The 17,882-nt window shown below is 47.6% G+C and overlaps 1 protein-coding gene across 1 annotated transcript in view; it reads left to right on the top strand.

Moving 5' to 3' along the window:
* LOC147830113 (uncharacterized) overlaps window positions 1-17,882 on the top strand; it is a 65,546-nt gene that overhangs the window by 2,499 nt on the left and 45,165 nt on the right. The window lies entirely within an intron of this gene.

Genomic DNA, 17,882 nt, shown 5'->3' with positions numbered 1-17,882 from the left:
TCCACAATTGTTTAATTATTCATATTTATTATTAATAATAGTAACCAGTACATAAATAAAAGCTGTCCTTGGGCCAGTGTGAATATAGAGGGGGGTTGCTAATAAAAAGGGACACCTGATTATTTCAGATGTCCATGCTGCATTGTGCCAGCTTCCTCCAGAACTGCTTCTCTGTGTTGTGTCCCTTTGTATGTGGACCCAAGCAAGGCCGTGGAGAGCTCCTTCTTCCTTAGACAGGCTTCTCCTCCTCCCTCTAGCCCACCTGATAATGACTCATTTTGAATTTGGGCCATCTCCCCTTGGGGCGTAGCACAACCCTCACCTCTCAGCTTTCTGGCAGGTGTATGGTGAACCAAGAACACCTCCTCCCTCCCAGCTTGTTGGGGCAGACGCAGCCAGGGCACCAGTCCTGTGATAACTGAGCTACCTGTGTAAACAGCAGCAGAGGCAGCTTCTTCCTAGGCATTGATCTCTTAAAGGCACAGAGCTGAATCTCTTAGGCTCCCATCTCTCCAAGCAGCAGAGTGTCAGGGATAAAATAACACAGACAGGTATCTTACATGAATGCAATATAGGAGCAGGACCCTGGAAAAATAGGATGGAACATGTTAGGTTGGCTCTTTGGTATCCTTGCCCTTGATATTCTAGGAAGACTTGAGTTAATTTTTTTTTAACCTTAGATCATCAAAGAGAAATGTAATTAGGGAAAGATGGGGGCAAAGTATCACTCACTGTGACATTTAAGGAGATTTAAAACTTTTTCTCCAAGTGCCACTTCACGGTCACAATTATTCTATCCACTGAGAGAGAGGGAGAAGGCTGGAAAATGGGAGTGGGAGTTGGGAACAATTGCTTCTCATTTCCTCTCTGGGCTTGGGGCTCACATTTCATTGCGGATTCATTTCTGGGGGTGTCAGAACTGCCTACCCCCATGTAGGGTATTGGGTCAGGCAGGTTAGGAACTCAGACCTTACCATTGCCTTTGATCACCCACTCTCTTTGCCTCTCCCATGTTCCTTCCAGTGGGGAGGGAGCCCTCTTTGTGCTCAGTTTCCCTTCAGTGAGCCACCCATCATTCTTGCAGGCACCCACTGACCCACATTCTACAGCCCTGGCTGTGGGCACACCTCCAGACCTGCTCCGGCTCTCCTGGTTGTGGATTCTCTCTCTCCATCTCCATGGCGAACTCCTGGAGAGCAGGCATCCAGTGACCTGGTCCCCCCTGTTCCTCCGAAACCCCTCTCACAGTGATGGGCACACAGTAGGTGCTCAGGGTGAAGTTTATAGATACCAGTGGCTAATCTGACTAAGGCAGGGAATTGACACTGTATTCAGTCATCTGTGCCTTACTCTCTGGAAAGGAGTTCAGGGTTGTGGAGGAGAACAGGGAGTTCAGAACACATGCAGCCACCCAGCCTCCCCAGTCCATGCTGCTTGGCTTGGAGGCATTACTTCTCAGTAGTTCTTGCATGCATCCAGCCCTTGTCATCTCCCACTGAAAGCAGGGGAGCAAGACCTGCAGAGAATTCATTGTCTAGATAGAGAGACCAAAGTCACCCCAAGTGAGAAGCCTCAGAACAGCAATGGCAACAGGGGTAAATGTCTTCCAGGCCCAAGAAGCCTCACATAGAAGAAAATAGAAAACAGGGAGAAAACAGAAAACGATCCAAAGTTGGGTGGGTGATCTGGAAGGCGGGTAGTAGCCTTGGAGATGGAGGGGCACTTGTATGGCAGGATGCAGATGGTGCTAGGAAGTCAGAGCTGACTATGGACTTAGACCTGGGCCAGGAGGGAAATAGGCAATGGGTTCTCCAAGATTATCTGGAGACCAAGCTAAAAGCAGAACTGCCATATACATTGGGCTCCCCCCAGCATGAATCTATACCTCTAAATTAAACACCTCTGTGGAGTGAATGCCCTGCCAAGACTGCAGGGCCAGGAGGGCAGGCAGGAGGTGCAGGGTCTCCCCTGCGATCTATGGAGAGGTGACGTGCTGTTTGGGCAAGGAGATGGACTCACATTGCCACAGGACCACCCAAGGGCATAATCCAGCTGAGGGCCAGAGTGAAAAGAGCGGGCTCTGTGGGCCAGAGAAGATAGTGGTCGTGTGGACAATGTCACCCGGGAAGGGTTTTCTGGAGGAGAAAGCCCTGATCTGGCCCTTAAGAAGGGGTGATTTATCCTGAGAAGAGGGGAGGAAGGTCACCAGTTGAGGCAGGGGTGGGAGTTGGCAGGCCAGGAGTGAGCAGTGGGCTATGGATTTGCCAGTGACAGTGAGCAGGAGGCATCCCATTAGATACAGGGTGCATAGGCAAGATGGGGCTTTAAAGGCAGCCTCAGCACCCACAGGTCTTCTCCACAAGCCCAGGATTTCTCTGTTCTTCAATAATTTGGCAAGGGTTAATAAAACAACAGCAAGAAAACCCTAAAAACCTGAGATGAGAACAGAAGAGAAACAATTCCTATTGCAATTCTTTTTCCTTCAGTTAAATCTAGCAGCTGCTAGCTACCTAGACAATGGAAAGACCCTGTTGTCTGTCCTGAGCCCACAGCAGGTCTGGATAGGGGAAGCAAGCCCGTTGCAGGGAGGAAGAGAAGAGGAAGGAGCATGCTGTGTGCTTAGAAACCCAGGGGCTCTCCCAGTAGGGCAGAGCTGTCTTCAGGGGCACGACAAGTGCCAGTACTAGCAGAAGAGGGTCCTCTGAGCGGTTTCCTTGCTGGGTGACCCCTAGGGACATAGTGCCCTGGTCTGCTAGGGACTCCTGAGTCCCTGAGCACTGGCGGGAAATGCTTTTGGAGTCTGTGCCTTTGGTCAGCTCCTTTTCCAGGCTTCCATGCCAACTTGGAGCTTTGCCTCACTTTTGCCAAGGACAGAATGCAAATGGAAGAGCAGTGTGAGAATAAAGGGACCTCAGAGTCACAGCCAGGGACAGCCTGCATAGTGTGGCTGGGACAGCCAGAAGGAAAAGCAGAAGGAATCTGAGCCATGACTTTCCAGGTCCTCAGCTTTCCCTCCTATAAAATGGAAACAGCACTTCCTTTCTTCCAGCCTCCTTTCCTTCCTTACGTCATATTGAAGATGAGACAGTGGCACATCTGTGAGGTCGACTCACAGTTTTCATGTAAAAAAATTATTATTAAGATGAGAGAGTAGATGTTGAGGGTGTAAATGGACTACAGAAAGATGTAGATAAATTTGATGAGCTTGATTGCACTGAGGGGTGAGGAATTGCCTCCTTATCTTCCCTAGAGAATTTGCATTTCTTGAAAAGGACAGCACTCAGTCCAGCAGAAGCAGGCAGCTTCAGCTGTGTTTGAGTAAAGGCAGCAGAATCTGTGTTTTGGAGTCCTCTTCGTAGCTTTAAGTCCTCCCTCTCTTGCTTACTAGCGGTGTGTCCTTGGGCATGTTATTTAATCTCTTTGTGTCTCAGTTTCCTCATTTGTAAAGTCGGCAGAGAAATAGAACCTAGCTCATAGAGCTGTCGTGAAGATTAAATGAGTAAGTGCAGGTAAAGTGCTTAGATCAATGTCCGGGCAGCCAATATTATCGGAACATCACTAACAGGCCACTCGGGGCTGAGGGTCAGGAGCAGCCCCTTCTACTTCCTGCAGAGGAGGCAAGGGTTGCCTCGCTGCTGGGCCTGGTGCCCAGACCTGAGATGGATATCCAGGGATGCCCTGTGCTCAGATACTGTGTGAGTGCTTCTCAAGGAGGTGCTTGGGGAAGGAGGCCTTTAGGGGACATAGGGTGACACCAATGTCTCTCTCTTTTTGGAGCCTGCCCTGTGTGCTGGCTGCTGGCAGTTGGGCCCCTTCTTACCTGAGAGGTGTTGCCGAGGCACATCCTTTTAATTGTGATGTTTTACTAATTAGTTTTTAATTATGTTAATTTATTGTACATGAGCCCTGAGGTTTTCAGACACTGGGCTCACTTTAGAAACTGGAATAGTAAGTTGTGTTTATTATACACACAAAGTTGTGGATAAATATCATTGTAGCATGGCCACCATGTCTCTAATAATGCTGCTGGGTCAACATTTCTACCTGGACTCGCTAATCCTAATATTTCTCACTGCTTCCAGGCTCTGGAAACCCAGCAAACAATCCTTTGCATAGAGTTAAGGAACTCAGTGGCCACAGGCTGTGCAAGGGACATGAAGGACTGAGGTGGCCGGATGGGGCCAGGGGGACTCTAAGTTGATGGGGATTTAGGAAGGTGAGACTTCAGGATTTTTACCCCAGGCCAGGTGTTCAAAGGGCCTAGACCTCAGACTCACTGGTGTGTGTGGAACCGTCCTGCTTCCGGGTCCTGGAGCTGGGTGCAAATAGATCTTGACAAGGAGGCTGGGAGGCAGAGGGTGAGGCTGAAGAGGGCACACAGGTAGGAGCTGAAGGACATGGGCAGAGGCAGGCTTGTGTTCCAAGGGTGGCAGGTAGCCATAGGCGGGGAGTTTGCAGCTGGGCCAGCTCTTAGAAAAGATGAGAAGGGGACTCAGTGCCACATGCAGACTGGCTGATGATGGTATGAAGCGCAGAGTCACTGGTACAAGATCACACAAAGGAGGTGCCAAGTATTTAGGAAGGATGGATGTGAATGGAGAATCACGCCCTACCAACAGTCATGTGCTGAGGGGAGGGGCCCTGTCCTGGTACTGGGAATTGAACTCAGGCCCTTGCGCTTGCCAGGTAGGCATAGTGACACTGAGCTGCATCCCTGGCCCTCAGGGCCCATCTTCTGTAGGTCGTTTCTACTTGCACAGGATGAGGGTTTGCTGCTATTAGGAACATTCCAGAGATGCCACAGGGTTTTAAGAAAATAACACCCCCCCCCCCCCAATTTCCAGATGGTTGCTCTCGTTTAGTAAGTGTAAAGTTTCCTAAAGTGTAAATATAAAGCTGTATATATAAATTTGGGTCCCTTATTAACAGACACATTAACATTAATTTAGCTCATAGTCTATAAATATGATGAAATATTAATTGCTTAAAAATCTGAATATAAGGCTTAACATTCTATGCTGCATACATACACATGCATGGCTTGTGTTTAGAAAGATTCGAACTTTGAGAGCAGACAGATTTTTGAGTCATGCTCTCAGAGCCTCAGTTTCCTCTTCTGAAACTTGGGGTTGATATGTTGCATGTACTTGCCGTGAACCTTAAGAGAGGAAATGATTATGTAGTGCCTGCCACATAGTAGGTACCCATCAAATGTTAGCTATGATCATTGTACATAAATTACTCTCCAGGCATGGTGGTGCATCCCTGTAATCTTAGCACTCTGCGAGGCTGAAGCAAGAGGATTCCAAGTTTGATCCAAGCCTGGGCAACTTAATGACTTGGTGAGACCTTGCCTCACAGTAAAAAATAAAAAGGCCTGGGGACATAGCTCAGTGTACAGGCTCTTGGCCCTTGGTTCAGTCCCAGTACTGAAAAGAAAGGATGTATACATACAAAATATACTAAATCTCCTTTCCAAGTACAAGCTGTTGCAGAAAATAACATTTATGGTCTATGTAATGACAGAGATTTTCTAAGGAAGGATACATTGGGCTTTTTCTGAGAGGTCCTCCCAGTGTTGCTGGGGAGATGAAAGGGATCCACAGTGGGAACTCAGTCCACTCCTTCCAAACTGGAACACATGGGTGAAGTTTCCATCTGGGTGTACATGGGGTGTAGAGGAAGGAAGCCCAGCTCAGGTCGGGGCCTCCATGAAGTTTCCTCAATACAGCAGCTTTGTGATGCATACCTGCGTTCAGGTCACACTGTGTAGCTGCCTGGAACCCGTGTTGTCAGGGGAGCCTGCACCCACACACCTGCATAACCAGACGCAGGGAAGCTCTGCTGGCCTGCATCCTTCCCTGCCCAGAGGGTGGGCAAGCTGCTGTGACTCACTCGCTGGCCCTGTGCTCTCTTGCTGAGTCACAATGTAACTGATCCCTCCTTCAGCCAGGTTTCTGCTCTCACGTGATCCAGAGGAGGATCACTGGGCCAGGCTGAATCCAGACTGGGGCTGGAGTGGGTCTACCTTAGGAGGGAGGAGGAGGCTGTCAGAACCTCAGGGTGGCCCGAGCCCTTACGAGATGCTTCTCACGTCTGTGTTTGAAGGAGGAGGACTGGCTTAACACCCACCGTCACATACATGCCCTCACTGGTCTCCATCAGTGGGCCACCTGGGTAGGGCTTCCTACTTAGAAGCTGCCTCTGCTAAATATTAGAGTGTGATTTTTGTCTCAGGGAATCTCTTTGAAGATGCCCATGGTCCTGGTGCTTCTGGAATGAGGGCACTCACCCTTGTTTCCAAAGTGAGATGTAGGCTTGGAAGATTAAGAAGATGGGGAAGGAGGTCAGAAACGGGCCATCATACAAGAGCAGTGCCACCCATTTGGACCCAATCCTTGTCCCAGAAAGGAAAATTCCTTTCCTACAGACAACACGGGGACTCCAGCTACCACAAAAAATCACACACCACCCTAGTCTGGTGGCAGAGAGTGGAATAAGAGCCATTTCCTTCTGCCATCTTCTCCAATCAACAGATTTGGGGTGGTGTCTGCTGGCCCCTATACCAGCAGTGGTCAGAGCTTCATTGCTCTGCTGTGCTGAAGTCATGTAAGGCTCTTGGTTTCTGTCCCCTCATCTGTAAAATGGGCAGGCAGGCATTTCTTCTTCTATTCCTGAGATAGATTTAGTGAAAAGATAAAGTTCTTGGAAATAACCAAAGGCATTATGATAAGCCCCTTGCCCTGGTCCATCGTGTCTGTGAAGCTGGCACCTAGGTGGTACGAACTTGATTTTGATTTAGACCCCGCCTTTGGGTCTTCACTGTTGCTTTCACATCCAGTCCCAAGAGGCTCCCTGGTCAATCTCATGGCTGTCCACCAGGGCCAGAGCCAAGAGCTTAGGATCTTGTGCCAAGAGTAACTGCCGTGTCCAGCAGCCATCAAACAGCAAAGGGACCAGTGGAGACTTGCTGTGTGCCCTGGGGTCATGGCTTCCCTTCTTCGGACCTCAGTCCCTGATCTCTAGGATGAATATTGTCACCCTTGCTCTGCACACCTTGTGAGGAGAGGCAAGGATCCATCCTAGACAAAGACGGAATTGCTTCCCTAAACACAGGGTGTTTGTTCTATAAATAAGATCCTCTCCCCTCCCAACCTGTTCCTGTCTCTGCTCAGCTTCTAACCTCACAGCAGCCCTGAGAACAGAGGGAGCAGTCTGGCATCACATCCATCCTCTTCCTCCTGATTATTTCTCCCAATCACACTTAATAGCTGCCTGGATTTTGGCTGCAGCCCGGTATGTAATAACCTGCAATTATTGTCCACTTAAGCTGTCCCCAGGGCCTTGTCTGCTGCGCTGCCCAGGCCTGCACCACTGGCCTGCTGATTTCCCTGTCAGAGTCACCTCAAAGGGGAAGAAAGCCCCTAACAGGGCTGACAACCTGTTTGGCAGGGCTACCACCTCCATGGCAGCAGCTTGGCTGATGGAGGCCTCCTCCAGAGATGGGAGCAGAGGTGGGCCCCTCTTGCCACAATATTATCCAGCCTTGGAGCCCCACCTGGACCTCTGAACTCCTCACAGCTTTCCTTGCCCTCTGGCCCCTGCCTCTGTTCACACACTACCCTCATTTCAGCCTTCATGCCTTTGTTTACCCCCCTCAGCTGCTTAGTACAGACCAGCTCCTTAAAGGACATCCTTTCCCTCAGCATGCTTCTAAAGGAGCCATTGGCATTTTACCTACCAAGCTAGTGAAAATCAGAGAGGTTAGGGGCCTTTCTTAGGATCTCACAGCCAGGAAGTGACAGTGAATATTTAAAATCAGTTTGGTTGGTTCCATGGCTCACTTATTGAATTCTATGCTATGCTATTTCCTCTATAACAAGCTCTACCCTGCCTTGTTGTCTGCTGGCTGCCACCTCCCTCAGAAAGATGTCCCTGGCACTGCAGCAACATCAGCCTTCCTGCTCTGAACCTTTCAGCCCTTAGGTCAGCACCAGGTGCCCTTGGTCCTGTGTGGGTGGAGTGTGAGTTCTCCTGCCATTCTGTTGTAAACCAACTCTGTGTGCAGGTCCTCTGCTTCCTGAGGCTGACTTGGGTGTCATGAGCTTGACCTCAGGCTGGGCACTGTTTGGACCATCTCTACAGTGTCACCTGCCTGGCGCTGCTGTTGGTGAGGATGGTGACCACAGAAGTAGATTTCTAGGTTGTGAGTCGTCTTGTGCCACCATTGGAGGATGCTCTTGGATATCTGTGGGCATGTGGGAGGCAGAATCTGAAAGTGTTGGTATTTTCACACCACTCTGAATCTAATAATTGAGTGACTGGAGCTAAAAGTGGGTGTCAATGATGCTGTTTGTCAGGGGGTGGCTATCTTGGCTTGTGTCTGTGTGTGCATGTCTGTGGTGCAGAGAATGGGGTGATGGTGGGCTGAGAGGCCTGGGAACCTCAAGGCTGACATCTGTAGAGCCAGGAGTCTTGCAGATGGTCAGGGCAGAGCCAGAGACTGTGAGCAGGCCAGGGTCAGAAGGGCCTGTCTTGTCTCCGTGGCAGTCAAAGGAGGAGTGGTCCACCCCTCTCCAGCACTGCCCAGGGGACACTCCCTCCCTTCCTGCCCAGTCACCCTTTGCTTGGGACTTCCTCACTGGCACTTGTGTTTTTTCAGTCTTTTATCTTGTGAACAACTATCATCAAGAAGGCTTTGTTGGGAACACTCTGGGGTAGCTCCAGGCCTTCTCCAGCCCACTGGTTAAGTCCAAGGCTGGCCTGAAGGCAAACTGACCTATAGAAGAGCTGTTTCCTCCTTCATGTGCCAGCAGAGAATGACGTGGTATCTGTTCCCTGACTCCTGTGCTGAGGGAAACAGAGGCAGCTGCTTTGTGCCCTGTCACCACCCCCTAACCCCAGCGGCCAGCCAGTGCCTGCCCTCTGCCCCAAGCCTGCCCTGTTCTGCCTTCAGGCTACAAACACCCCTTTGGTGCTTCCGGTGTTTAGCCTTGAGGTGGGAATTCTCAGAAAGAGGCTGGGAGAAGGTCCCTTATTGGGGCAGCACAGGGGAAGGGAGGTGCCAGAACCTGAAGCAGCAGGGGACTTTACACTGAGAAGGTGAAGTAACATGGTGGTCTTTATTTTCCCCAACTGCCATTTTACTTTCCTGCCCTTGCTGTATAGTTTCACCCATGTGGAAGGGAGAAGGAGACTTCAAACCTGCTGGTTTCACATGACTCACTGATTCTGCTATAATCCAGGCTGGCAGGGACAAATGCTCCACCTTTGTAGTTTTTCTCCCCTCTCCACTCTAGCCTAGATGGCATCCAAGGTAGGGGAGTCTTACCTGACCTGTCCACCCAGGGCATCTTGGATAGTACTTGTGGTGTGCGCCTTGGAGCTTCAATGGGCTGCGTGGGGTGTGGCAGCCTGCCTCTCCAGGGGCCCAGAGTCCCCAGGCCCAGGTTCACTGGTGTGCTCACAGGTAGCTCTGGGTCCTAGCTCTTGCTATGGCCAAGAAGGCCATCTCACCCTGACTCTGGGGGCCTGGGATGTACCCTGGTCTCCATTCTCCTCCTGGGTTTGGAGAAGGCAACCTGAGAGCCTCTGGGATTGTCCAGCACCTCGAGCAGGTGGATGGATAGGAGAGAGGCTGGGAGACGAATCTGTTTAAACCCATCTTTCTGCCTAAACTCAATCTCTTTATATATTTCTGGACAGTGGCCTTAGGTTTCCCAGAGCTACCCAAACGGGAAGGGAGCCCAGCTTTATGGCTTTCCACTTGCTCTGAAAAATCTACCCTTATCCCTTTCCACTGCTTAAAGGTTCAGCTCTGAGGTAGGAAGAATGGGCTGGCTGGTGGGCTGTCTTCTGTCCACAGATCAGGGACAGCTTCTGCGAGTCTGTCCCCCCAACCCCTCTTCTGTGCAGGGCACCCCAGAGAGTAGTCCTACAGTTTATTTGCTCTGTGGGTACAGCTTGGGCATGGCACAGGGCACTTGTCACCACTGAGAGCCATTGAGAACTGGCAGTGAGATTTGGCAGAGTCTGCTTAAAATATTTATAACAATAATAAAAGATTTCCCTCTGGGATGGCTTTTAAAACTAGTCTTGCTCATTTGAAGAGTAAATTCTTAGCTACCTAGGATGCTTGACAATCTAAAATGACTCATTTGTTAAGCATTTAGGTTAGTTGGGATTAGTATTTACTAACGTGTAGAAGAGATGTATGAATCGAGGAGGCGCATGTGAGGCTCTGACTGTTGCCATTAATAGAAGCACCCCTTCCACATAGCACCGACCCTCCTGCATGTGTGCATGTGTCCCTGTTTGTCAGGGACGCGCAGGCAAGAGGGCAGGTGCATCTTCTTTGCTGGGGTTCATTTTGTTTTCTTTGTGCTGCTAATGCTTTTGGCCTCTGGGGGTGCTCTCTATATACAGAATTTGAGAAATAGGATGTTTAAGCTGAAAGGAACCTTAGGCATCTTCTAAGCTATTTTTCTCATTTTACACTTTTGGCAATTAACATCTGGGGAGGTGAAGTGATAACTTCTTCAGGGTCAGCTGTAGACCCCACCCCTACTCACTTACTATCAATAGGTGACTGTTTAATTACTGCTTAGTATTTCTGTGTTTTTCTCTCTCCCTCTTTTGTGTTCCTGTCCCAGTCATTCTGTCTGTCTGTCTGTCTCGCCTCCACTCCTTCTTGCTCTGTGCTTCTGGGCTGGTGTAGTGGAGATGCAGGCTGCCTCAGCAGCTGGCCAGACTGGACCCACCTCATGCTGAAGAGGTGGAGGCCCCAGCTTTGCTGTTAGTCAGGAGCCTAAGGGAGCAATGGCTCCCTCCCTGGGGATGTGCAGGGAGGAGGGAGGCAGGGTTGGCTCCACTGTTATGTAATCTGTTTTCAGCCTGATCCTCCTTCCCTGGCTCCCTCCTACAAGGAGCTGACTTTCTCTTAGTGGGAAGAAGGGGATGACCTCCGTGGTGGTGGCATTCCTCCTTCCTGACTCCTTTTCTCTAGCCTGAGTTGTAGCCTCCAGTTAAAATACCTCCTAGGGAAGTTGTACCTGCCACTTGCCTCACAGCCAAAAGGCAAGGGAAATGCTCTTCCCTCTCTAATCTTGGTATCCTGATGCTGAAGTTTGGCTCTCAGTTCTAAACAACAGACTGCAGAAACACCTGTTTTGACTAATCTCATTTTCCACGGAGACTTAGAATCTCTGACGTGGAATAGACCTTTGGTGTCCTCTTTTACTCCCACACTTATTGGAGGAATCCATCCTCTAGAATCCAAACGTTTCTCCAGGATGCCTAGCTGCTGCCAGCGATGGGAGCCTGGCCCTTTACATGGCAGCCAGTTCCTTTAAGAAGTCCTGTCATCGTGTATTTGTTCCAAGTTGCCCCTATCTTGTTCTTTCCCTTGCCGCATGTTTTGAAATCAGTAGCTACCTCTATTTACTCTTTCTACTTCTTTTTCTGTAATACTGGTCTTAGGTCTTCCATCTCACTTTACCAAAATTATTCCTACAAAAGTTATCCATTGGTGGCTCCCTAATGGCCAGGTGCCATAGCCCCTTTAGTCTTTGTCTTAATGCTATTAACCACTTCCTCTTTGCAGGCACCTCTTTCTTTTCCAAGACATGTTCTCTTTGTATACTTATCACTTCCCACTGGATGATCCCAACTGCACATGTCCAGTTCCCTTTTGCTTACTGAGCTCCAGGCTCTTCTTTACTCCTTTTCAAACTCTGCATGAGAAGAACTTCTGACTCAGGATTTTTCTCTTCTCATGAGAGAAAGGATCTCTTCCAATGAAGGTCCGGTTTTGGCTGGTGGCCCGATCATCTACACAGTCATCTCAGTCAGGAATAGAAATATTCATGACCACATCTTGTCCTTCAACCTAGAGATGCTACTTGTCACCAAGTCCTGTTAGTTCCATCCCATTGTCACTTCTCTCCCACCAGCCCCTATTCTGCTTCACACTGTTGCCACAGCCTGCTGACTGATCTCTTTCCTTTGGCTTTGTCTTCCCTGACCCACATATACTTTGCTCTGGACACAGAAAGAATTTTCTAAAACACAGATCTGGTTTTGTCAGTTCCTTCCTTAAAAGCTTTCAATGGCTCCCTATTATTTCCAACACACATTGTACTCTCATCAGCTTGGTATTCCAGGGTCTTCATAACCCACTCTGTCTCATCTGCCTTCCTTTCACCTGTCACCTCTTTCTCCTTGTCCTGAATACTCAGTCTCAGCTCACACCACCTTCCTCCTCATCCTCTCTGCTCCTGTGGGCTCCCTCACTCTGTGCTCTCTCCTGGCACCCTCTTCTCCTTTCTTGCTAGCTCAATGCCATTTATTTTTCACTTTTCTGCCTAAACATCATTGCTGCAGGGAGGCCTTGCTTGTCTGACTGCAGAGGCTAAGATAGGGAAGCCACTGTGCACTCTTGAGGTTCTCTGTACTTCTTATAGCCATTTACACAATTGTAATTGCCTGTTAGAATAGCAATTACTGTTGATTCCTTCTCCTTCCCTGCCACAGTAGACCAAGAGCTCCTCGAGAGCATGCCTATGTCTTTCTTGACCTATTCTATCTCTCAGGTGTGGCACTCTCTGTGAACAGTGACTACTCCTCATCTGGCTGGGGGACTGGGGAGCCTCCAAAGTCCCTCTGAGTCAGCTCTTGATCCCGTAAGTGAGTAATAAGGTGCTGAAGATCATCCGCCCTGTGATGGTGGCTCAATCACATTTGGGTTCAGGAAGATCACCTGGGGAGCGATTTGCAAGATGGAGTGGAGGCAGGTAGTGTCCGGGACCAGGACACTAACAATAGTACAGGACTGAGGGGGTTTTTCCATTTCTATACCATGTGTTTCTCATGGAGACCAGGAGATGGTGGCAACTAGTGTATAATTGAAAATGAACAGAATCCAAGAATAGGCTTATAACAAGCTCAGCTCATAACTGTGAAATGATCTTACTTTATTGTGGGGAAGTTTTCACTCACTTTCTGTTCTTTCTAAATCTTATTTCATTTTTTGGTCACATTAATTCCCACAAGGGTAGAATCCGGAATAGGTTTCTTTATGTTTGGAATAATGTTTCTATCTGGTTAGCTGGTAACTTGTTAATATTATTGGTCTCTGTGATACATATGCAACTTTCAGATATCTTGTGTGGAGCTTTCAATCCTGGGAAGAATAAAATTATGGTTGGAATAGTTCAAAAAGTGGCTAAGGTTCTGAGGTTCAGATTGGCTTAATTGGTAGATTTTCCTAGCTCTAATTTCTGGGTTAGGAACAAAGAGCATGCTCACATGGCTTTGTCTCCCCTGGCCCATGCTCTCCAGCACAGTGACAAGTAGGGGTTTGCTTTTTTTGCTCTTTGTTATACTGGATTCTGCCCCATATCTCTGAAAAAATCTTATAAATCATTGATGAGAATATTTCTATTTTTGTCTTAAATATCCTGGCCAAGAAAGCCTTATGAATACTTTCCAAATCAAGTGCTGGCATAGCACGATGCCTACTCATTGATGGCAGGCCCATTTCATTGTTTTCTCACATCTTGGCTCTGCTGTTTATGGCAGCAATGCCAAGTCTCAGCTTGAGGGTGGTGGAGGCAGGGCTGACCTTGGTAAAGAATACTAAGTGGCCCTTTCTTGGGCGTCAGGTCCCTTCCTTCCTTCCTTGTTCTTCATGACAACCCTATGAGTTAAACTTTTAAACTTTGAAATGATATAATTGATGACTGGTGCTTATTCTCAGTAAGGTTTCCTCCTGTCATCTACCCTGCCTTTCATCCATTCTGTGCCTAGAAATTCAACTAATTTGAAAATCAACCTCCACTTGGACATATGATGATCAAATGTGAAAGAGACCCTCATATGCTACATTGGCAACTCCATTCAGTCCATGTCCCTCTTGTTTCCCATTGTAGTCCAGGCACTACCAAAGGACCTGGCTCATGGGAAGTACTCAGTAAATGAATTGAGAACAAATCAAAAGCCTAAAGGATTAGATGCCCTATGAGTTGGACCTTCTGCTCTAAGAACTGTCTGGATCTCATCCCTGAAGATGGTCAATGTAGAACCTTCCAGAAGCTTGAACATTATGACCTATTGAGAAAGTAAGGTGGTCTCAGTACATCTTTCCTGATAATCCTCAACTTGTTGGGATTTATTTTTACTTTGGTTTTTCCTCAGTGTTCCGATTAGTAATCTATATTACCTGTCCCTGGCTCAGGAAGTGTGCCTTCTGGTTCTCTTATCTGAGCAAGTCTTGTATTCCAACCAGAGTAGAAACATCTGGAGGAAGAAACTATCCGTTTATTCTGTAGCAAAAGTGTAAGGCTCCATGCAGCAGGCGTTTAATAAATGGTTTCCAACTGGTTGATTGAATGAATAGGTCTTGAGCCTGACATCCACTTTTATTTTTAACGTTAAAGGTTAGAATCTAAACTCCAGAAAGAATGAGCGGTGTAGTTTCACTCCTCTTTATCATGACTTGCATAGCCCTTGTCTGACAGCACGAAGTGTTATGGATTTACACAGCTTATTTAATTGTACAGGTACACAGTAGGAAAATTTTAGATAAATCAAAATTATCCAGGAGACTGGGCAATTGTTATTATGCTTCACAATTAGATGCTTCAGAGAATTCATTCCTTGATATTTTGATGATTGCTTTGATGACATACTTTCTTTGTCGTGGTTTACATGACAATGGGAAATGATAAGCCAGGAGCTCTGGAACTGTCCATCAGTCCAGTACCAAATGCGTGGAAGCTCACCATGATCAATGATGGGCTAGCTGCCATCAGTGCCACACTCCTTGTCCCTGAGGAGCTTATAGTGCTGGGCGAGGCAGATGTATGCCTGTGGTTCAAGGCCAAATATAAATATTTGGACACATAGAGAATAAAAGTATTACTAAAAGCACCTCATGAAGAAGGAATCATTTGGAGCAAGTGTTGAAGAAGTCTGATTTTACAAGCCAGAACTGCACTGAATACCTAGGAGGTGCTCCAAAAATGTTGTTGACAACCTGGGCAAAGACAGAGGGAAAGGAAACACAAGAGAGTGAGAGCGTAAGGCTCATCTTGGATGCAGTGAGTTGTATTCTGGGTCTGCAGCACAAGACTGAGGCATCTGAGCCAGTAGCTGGGGGCAAATCTGATTGGTTGATTGGAAGCTAAGCATGAAAGTCCTTGAGGTGAGTAAAAGACTTTAGACTTTAATCAGAAGGCAAAGGGTGTTCTTGAACACAGATGGGAACACAACACAACCTGAACTGTGCTTCAGTAAGTAGAGGCAACATTGTTGAAGGCTGTGTCAGGATGGAATGGGCTGGAAACAGAGGAAATACTTGAGAGCCAATTATAGATGACGGGGCTGGCCTGGGTAGTAAGGTCATGAACCCCAGTAGGAGCTGTGAGTGGGAGAGGGAATTTAGGAAGATGGAGCCTGCAATTCTGGAGGCTGCTTTCATCGCGGTTTGTCCTGAAAGCCTCTGTTTCTTGTCACCCTCTCCCATCACTCTCTGTTCTACAATGCTGCAGTTTTAGTCTGATTTGTAATCTCACAGCATAGGAGATGAGGGAATGGGCTTTGGAATAGACACCTGCATTTGAATCTGACTCTATGACCATCTGTCAGTCATGACCATCGGCATGTTACTTATCTGCTCTGAGCCTCAGGAACCAAGCCTGTGGAGCTGGGCTGAGCATAATGTACCTCCCAATTTTGTTGTATGTGTTAAATGCAATCATACTGACCAAATGTTTAGTGTTGTTTCCAGGGTATAGGAAACTCCCAAGTAGACAGTCAGTATCACGAAGACACTTTAGCTCCCTGTTGTCATTACTTCCTCAGGCACCAGTGGTCAGTGTGGGAGGGTCCTTTTGTAGGTCCTGCCTGCTTAACTTGTATGGAGCCACCTGCCTCACGAGTGTGATTGAGAAACACAGATGTCCTCCTAGCCGCATCTTCCTGTCTGGTTTCTGACCTCTCACATCAAATGCTGCTCATTTTACAAGTTGGCACAGAGGGGGACAGAAGGAGATGATAAGGTGCTCCCGTTTCTATTTGGAACAATTTGTTAGAATCACCCTGTACAGACCTGGAAGACAAAATAATACATGGCTTCTGTCCTGAGAGAGTTCTGCTGGTGGAGAAGAGAGGCCCTACATAAATACAGGACAATGAGGCAGGTGATCAGGAAGGCCAGATGCAAGGCTGTGAAGCACCCCAGGCTGGGTTGGCACCCATCAGGAGACTCTCCAGAGCCTCAGGGAGGCGGCAGGCAGGCGTGGGAATGCAGTGTCTGGCTTCCCTGGGGGAAGCTGTTTAACAGCTATCTTGTCAACCTTAGCCATGGGCAGGAGATGGGGTTGCAGGTGATGCTCTGAGCTGATGAAATGAGAAACTCTTTGACACTGAAGACCTTTCTCAAAAGTAAAAATGAAACAAAAGAAAACGATGACGTTGAATATAAGTGAGTGTTGAGTCACACTATGGAGGCTTCTTCTGGCTGAATAGGTAGCTGGAAATGGTTGAAGTACATCGGTTAAGAAGTTGGTGGCTCCCTGGCCAATCAGTGTAAAAATCAGTTATGAATAAGGCAGAAGGAGGGGGTTGGTACCCTGGACGGTTTGAAAATTTAAACCAGGACAAGGTTCAATTGGGAAGTAGGTGTGTGTTTTTAAGCCTCACATTGTGCTAGGGTATAGTTGCTTTCTCCAGCTGGGGAGCAAAAGGGTGTCTTCAGGCCTCGGCCCAGAGCTGGAGGGGCAGAAGGGACACTGCTCAAGGGCCCACTTTTGAATCTGAGTCTCTTTGGCATCACATCAAAGGTGTCTTAGGAAAATGGAAATTGAGGCTCAGTACTGCTCTTTCCTGCTTAACTAGGATTCTTGAGATCAGAGTATGTGCTTTGGAAATTTGACTGTTTTTCTGGTTTGCTTGCTTGCTGGCTTGATTGATTGATAGACTGCTCTGGTCTTCAGACAAGATATATTTTGAATTACTTGGCAACATTTAAAAAATAAGAGTCTTTGGAAAGTTTGGACACCATAGGCCCCAATTCTTGGGCTGAATGGAGAGGGACCACATACTTTGCAGTTATGTCCAGCTATCTTTTCACTTTAGGCTGCCTACCTGGTCTTCTCCACACTGGGGTTGTAGCCCTAAGGTGGTCAGCTGCACCACAGATAGCTGAGGGTACTGTTAGGTTAACAGGCTTGAGGTGTGATATGTACCTCAAACTACCACCTTTGCCAATCACAACCAGTTTTCTGAAACCAAGGAAATCATCTCCCACCTATTTCAAGCTTGCACAGTCCCTGTTTTTTTCAAAGCATGCATGTGATCCAGCAGCCAACGGATTTGGATAGCGGAGAGAACAGGGCTGTGTGTGGCTAGGATCAGGGCAACCTTAAAAGGGGAAAGTGTCAACTTTAAAAAGTAGTTCAGATGGCAGAGTTGGTGGTCTTGGGGGTCATCCAGACCAGTCCTAGCTTGGGAGTTTATAGAAAGATATGGTGAACTTATAAAAATGGTCCTTATTTGAAACCTTGTTGAGTTGTTCAGATATAAATTCTCTAGCAACTTTACCCCTGTGGGGAAAAAATTGCCCACCTCCCCACCCCAGAGCCACTAGGAACTTGGAAGAAATGGATGTACATGTAATTCCATTTGAACATATTTTTTTTTCAGTAATGTTGTTACTTAAAAATTTATGAATGTAAATACTTATTAATTATAAATTGTTGATATTATATGCATAGAGACATTAAAACATGGAACAAAGTCATATGCTTTCAGTGGGAAAAAAAGAGATCTTTATTTAAAAAGCCATCTCTTTTCTAGAACATACATCTGTTAGGATTAGACCA

The sequence above is a fragment of the Heterocephalus glaber genome, unplaced genomic scaffold (genome assembly GCF_053883595.1).
Source record: "Heterocephalus glaber isolate CG9 unplaced genomic scaffold, H.glaber_assembly_v1.0 deba00000331, whole genome shotgun sequence".
NCBI classification, from domain to species: domain Eukaryota; kingdom Metazoa; phylum Chordata; class Mammalia; order Rodentia; family Bathyergidae; genus Heterocephalus; species Heterocephalus glaber.
The sequence above is the reverse complement of the archived record's forward strand: the minus strand, read 5'-3'. Positions and strand labels throughout refer to the sequence as shown.